The sequence below is a fragment of the Mus caroli genome, unplaced genomic scaffold, assembly GCF_978045245.1.
Source record: "Mus caroli unplaced genomic scaffold, Mus_caroli_1 scaffold_10, whole genome shotgun sequence".
Lineage (NCBI taxonomy): Eukaryota > Metazoa > Chordata > Mammalia > Rodentia > Muridae > Mus > Mus caroli.
Window position 1 is genome coordinate 116,857,927 of NW_028227265.1, and position 6,111 is coordinate 116,864,037.

The 6,111-nt window shown below is 48.5% G+C and overlaps 1 long non-coding RNA gene across 1 annotated transcript; it reads left to right on the plus strand.

The window, feature by feature from the left end:
• The first annotated feature begins 87 nt into the window (after positions 1–87).
• On the plus strand, positions 88–3,667 carry LOC147002536 (uncharacterized). The gene is made up of 3 exons (XR_015048745.1): positions 88–141; positions 1,904–2,483; positions 3,091–3,667. It is a non-coding gene; the product is annotated as an uncharacterized LOC147002536 (long non-coding RNA).
• Positions 3,668–6,111: the final 2,444 nt, after the last annotated feature.

A 6,111-nucleotide genomic window follows, 5' to 3' on the forward strand; every position in this document is an offset into this window, starting at 1 on the left:
CCCCAGCCTTGGACTCCTGGATACGTGGAATGTGGGGGACCTGTGACATCACCACAGGGCACTGACCTGGGTTCCTTCCCAATTAGAGTGTATGTTAACCCTGTGAGAACATGGCTAAGAAGTGAAGTGGGGTCCTGCCCGGTATGAGGTTTGTTTTCTTGTGAGGCACTGTAGGGAGCTGACGGTGTGTGAGGCTTTCTTGGTAGATGGCAGCCTCAGAGAACAAGAAGAATATTCTAGCTCTTCCAGCATCTATAAAAACACAGAGCCCCAGGGACTTAACACATGTTGTGACTTAACTGTTGGGAATTCTGGCCACGTGACCATGACACCAGCTTAACACTTAACCAAGGGTCTGAATAGGATCCAGGCATATAGCCACATCTCTCCAAGCTGTGACTCGGTTGAATGACCAGAGACAAAGACAGACATGGCCAGAGGACAAGCCTGGTCAGTGGGGCAGCTGTGACTTGTTACCCCTATAACTAGGAAGTCAGATGCCAGATCCTGGTGTAGGAGTGGATCCCTCTATGTTGGTCATGAGAACTTAGGATCTGGGATGGCTCAGAAGAAGCCAAAAAAATCTGGCTCAGTTCACTCCAGAAGTCAGTCTGTATGGTCATCCCAAAACCTGGTCCCCTAAAGCAACTAATGTGTAACTGTGAGTTAGCTCTGTAGGGCTAACAGCTCTGCAGTTAGAACTGTCCAGTGTGGCTTCATGCAGCTGACATGCTGTGGCCTGGTTCTTGTCCTGTGGTGGTTCTCTGAGCTTGGTCATTGCTGAGTGCTGAGGAGACAAGTCCTTCCTGTCTCATCCTTGCAAATCCACTGGCTAGACAAGCCATAGGCTCAGCCAGACTCAAGGGAGCGGCACAGAGAGGGTGTGTGAGCTGTTCAGGCCACAGAGCTCTTACTGCCTGCTTGCAGAGGCACCGAGTTCATGGGGAGATGGCAGTCAGGGTTACCAGTTGCTTTTGGGGGATTCAGATCTCAAGACTGGACCTCTAAATTTTCCTTGGGTCTTTGCTGCCCTTTAGCAAGAATTTCACATATCCTCCCCTTTGCGTGGATATTTTTAAGAAGTGTTGCGATCAGGAGGGAAGTCAGAAAATTGATCTTTTGATACCTATTTCATTGAACACAGACTTTGACAGATGTCTGGCTTGGGGCATGTGGACACTCCTTCTGCTGTACCCTCAGTGAAGAGAGAACCACAAGTCCCTGGCATCCAGTCCCAGTCCCTGCATCTTCTGAGATGGTTCCAGGAGAAAGAGGCAAATAATGATATTTTTAAAAATAACCTTATAATTAAAATAAAAGCATTTAGAGGTAGGGGCTCATGTACCAATGCTGACCTTGAACTCGGTATGTAGCCAAGAATGACTTTGAACTCCTGATCCTCCTGCCTCTGTCTCCCAGATGCTGGGGTCACAGGTGTGGGCCGCCATGCCTGGTTCATGACTTTTTAAAAAAATTATATGTGTAGATGTTTTGCCTACATGTATGTATGTGGTGCACCATAGAATAGGGTGTCAGATCCCCTGGAACTGGAGTTGCAGTTTGTTATTAGTCACCATGTGTGCGCTGGGAACTGACCCCAGATCCTTTCTACAAACACCCAGTGCTCTTAACCATTGAGCCATTTCTCTTGCCCTATGGTTCTTTTTTTTAATAAGCAGGTTTTTTTTTTTTTTTAATGCTTTAACTTTTGGGAGTATATGAATTCAGAAAAGTTGAAAGAAGGAAGAAAATAGTTGTCCTTGCTTTGGACATTTAGCACTGACAACACCTAGGAGCACTTTGTTGTTTTAATAAAGAATTTAATATGTACTTACCATGGGGGGTTTAAGTGATAGACATGCAGAAGAATGTCAGTTTAGAAAATATCTGGTTTCTGCTACAGGTCACGATCTGTGGGCACGGGGCCAGCATCCTTGCAGACCGATGGCTCCTGGGTTATCCCGGCCTGCCTCCTGCTTCCCTCGGCATCCCAAAGCTTACTTAGGATCATGTTGTGCATGGTTCCATGGTACCCACAGGAGAAAAGCAAAGCTGACGTCTGCCTCAGTTTCCCTCCAATAGAAGTTCCTTCCTGCTAAGAATGTTCCTGGGGAGACGTCTGAAGTCTCTGGACTGTTCACTGTAGTCAAGGCCGCTGAGTGGTCAGATAGCCTGCTTTATCCCAGGCTCAGAAAGCCCAATGAATGGTCTGGACAAGTTGCTATGTCTGAGCCTGGGTGTCTTCTTTAACCAAACTCCATGGTTTCTCCGGGTGGACCACTGTTTCCCCTTAACACTGCAGGATAGCAGGCTCATAGAAGCTCAGTGATGAGAGCATCGGCCGTCTCTTCAACTCCATGGGCTCTGCCTCTGTGGGCCTCAGTGGGGCGTCTGAAACAGGCCTGGGCTCACTGAACTATTCTCACGGTCCCTGACTATTGCCATCTCTCAGCTCGGGTGACACGGATGACCTGTTTCTCAAGGTTGGTTCTGGTATAGTCTCATGGTCTTGCAGGAAGAGGATTATGAGCGAGGCAGGCCCAAAGCCCAGCAGGGTCTCTGTGCCTCCGTGGCGCCCCTTTGTGAACACTGGGTTGGTGAGCATGGGCACACAGGGCTGCCCTTTACATTGCAGGACCTCAGGTCACAGACTCCCAACCAAAGATCCTTCTCAAAGCCCCTTTGGGTTGTTTTCACTTATGAAAATATCCCACAGACCCATAATTTGGCAATATACATACAACCAATTGTTTTAAAAACAGAAGTGACGCCGGCTATTATAATGTAAACTGTTTTCTAAATGAAAGAATTAAAGGAATGTAATTGGAGAAGTATACAAACAGTGGTTAAGACGCTGCTTCTGGGAAGACATATTACAACTTATAATCTTCCTCTATGGGTGTGCGTTGTTGGTGTCTAATCAGGCATGTGAATGGATTCAGGTGTTCCGTCCTATTAGCTGGAAATTGCTCTGTTATTTGCGGAGCTGTTTGTGTTACATTGTTACTGGCTCTGAGTTTCTCTTTCTCTGGAGCTCCTTCCCCTGGTCCCTGCAATCTGTATAATTGTCTTCTTCACTTTTGTCTTTAGAGAGCTTTAAATAGAGCTCCCTGGATGATGCATGGTGTCAGAGGGAGAGTTCTGGAGCCTTGCAGAAGAGTCCTAGAGATGTGGAGCCATCACAAAGATGCTGCAGCAGGAAGAAGGGACCAGTTCCATCTCGCAGGGTCACTGTGGTGTTGTAACCAATAGCCATTCCCTCCAGGAAGGGCCACAGGGGAGTCCACTCAGAACTGCTAAGTAACCTGTGGCCTCTGTAGTGAGGGTGTGACCTCAGTCAACCATGATAGCTCTCTGTTCCAAGGACTCCTGTACTTGGTGATGGGAACACCAGGGGCTTTTCTGGGGAAGCAACAGGGAGTGGTTTGCTAAGCGAGGAAAGCCCTTCTGTAGCCATTCATTTGCTCACTCATTCATGGAGGATGCTTCTGGCAGGCTCAGAGCTCTCACTGGTCTCTCTGGACATTAGACTAGCAGTCAGTTTCTCCCCCAGTTCAACACCACCCAATGTGCACTGTGGCAGACACCCAGGGCCACCAGTGTGGGAGCTGCTTCAGACCGGGCCCAGCAGCTAGCAGGGAATGCTCATGGTGGTCAGGCCTGTGCTATCCAGTGCTGTCAGTTGTTGGCTTTTTAAAGATTCAAATAAGAAATACAATAATGCTGTAAGAAAGAACTTTAGCAAAATCAAGTGTGGTCACTACCTGGACACATCCCGGGGATGAGCGGCGACAGCTGCTGCCATTGCTCTGTGGACATTAGAGTGTCTTTCTTCAAGCTGTGGGTCCTGAGGCCACATAGCCTATCATCGCAGCCTTTCCTTCACTAAAACACAGGGCACGGCTCACAGATGTGCAGCGCACAATGGAGTGGCCGTGCAAGGGTGGTTCTGCTGAAAGGGAAAACATTGTGGAGAGAATTTAGTGAGCAGTGGAAAGCTGAAAGGGAGGGAGGGAGGGAGGGAGGGAGGGAGGGAGGGAGGGAGGGAGGGAGGGAGGGAGGTCAGAGTGGATGGAAACCTGTGAGAGGTACTCACTTAGGGGTTGGGAACTTGGCTCCTTTGGTAAAGTGCTTGCTTTGCATGAAGATCTGAGATCCATTCTTAGAACCCATCTGAAAAACATCAAACCAAACCCTCCATGTGTTGGCTCATGCTTACAGTCTCAGCACTAGGAGGGAGGCAGAGACAGGCAGATCCCTGGGGTTCACTGGCCGGCCATCCTGGCCCTGCTGACTCGACAACAACAACAAAAGGTGGACAGGTCCTGAGGAATGACACAACCACCTGAGGTTGTGCATACACGTGCACACACGTATATATGTACACAAACACATAAGGAACATTTGCACACACACACAAATCTTTATTCAGACAACTCATTACTGGTAAAACATTACTGAAGAGAAGGGTTCCATTAGCAGAGTTTAAATTTAGTTTTCTTGTATGTATTTATATATGTGCATGTGTGTGTATGTGTACACACATATGTGAAAATCAGAAACTGACACCAAGTGTTCTCTTTCTTTTGATGAGACAGGGTCTCTTACTAAACCTGAGCCTCAGTGCTTTGTCCAGGCAGACCAGAGACCCCCTAGAGCCTCCTATCCCAGCTTCTCCATGTGGAGACCATAGAGGATTGCCTGGGGGGGGGGCTGCCTTTTACTGTGGGGGTGGGGGATGGATGGGAGGGGGGGTGGGAGGGGAGGGAACTGAACTCCAGGCTGCTTGCTTTTGCTGCAAGTGCTTAGCTGACTGAGCCATCTCCCCAGTCCCTAGTTTTGAGTTTTGTTTGTTTTGGTGTGTGTGTGTGTGTGTGTGTGTGTGTGTGTGTTTTCAGAACCTCGTTGATGAGGAGGACAAGCAGAGTTCAAGCAGCTGATGGTAATGCGCTCACTCAGAGCTTCGGCTGACAGAGCTTCAGCACTCCTCCCGGCCCTACAGCTGTGGGGAGCAGGACATAGCATGTTCACCCCTCAGATGTCCTCTGTGGGGCATAGCATCTACTCAGAGTGCCAGGCCTCCAGTTATTGGGACTAATAGTGACTAAGGATTAAAACTGGAAAGCTGTGGAGATATCTCAGCTGATAAAGTGCTTGCTGTGCAAGCACAGGGGCCTGAATTTTGTCCACCAGAACCCACACTTAAAAAGCTGGGCGTGGCGGTGGGAGCCTGTACTTGATCTCAAGGCTGGTAAGCTCAGTGGCAAGCAGATGCTGGGGACTTGCCGGCTGGCTGGCCTGTTGTGATTGGTGATCCGAGCTCCTAGTTGAAGACCCTGTCTCAAAACAACAATAAAAGTGAAAGTTGCCTAAGACCCTATGTCCAATATTGACCTCTGGCCTATACACACATATGTACATGTGCATACAAACACACACACACCCACACACGCATGCATGCATATGCATAGGTGCACTTGCATGCACAAGAACACACATACATGCACACTTACTATGGCACATTTTAATTAAAAATATATATATATATATATGTGTGTGTGTGTGTGTGTGTGTGTATGTGTGTGAGCCTGGGTGAGTTTATAAACATCAAGGTCCCCAGGAAGCAGGAAACGAATCAGATCTCTTGGAACTGGAGTACCAGATGGTCACACGGCTGTGAGCTGCCCAGTGTAGATGCTGAGAGGGAAATCTGGGTCCTCTACAAGCACAGCAAGCAGTTCTTAGCTGCTGAGCCATCTCTCCAGCCACCAAAGAATATTTTATATTTTTGGTTGTGAGCCTAGCCTTCAATGGCTGAGCCATCTCTCCAGCCCTCCAAAGAATATTTAAAAAAAAAAAAAAATCCACAGTGTTAGCTTAGAAGCTTCAGAGGGTTTTCTTTCTCCCAACACCTAACAGTTTTCTGGACAGGCAGATCTGGCAGTGACTGGTCCGGGGTGGCTACCCTCCCTGGGGCTCATGGCCATGGAGGCAAAGTTCCGGGCTTCCACAGGGCAGAGGAGGGTGAGCAGCTGCCGAGAGCCTCTCCCTGCCAGACTGCTCTGTGGAGGGGGATAGTGTTGGCAAATGACAAAGAAGAGAAAATTGGTG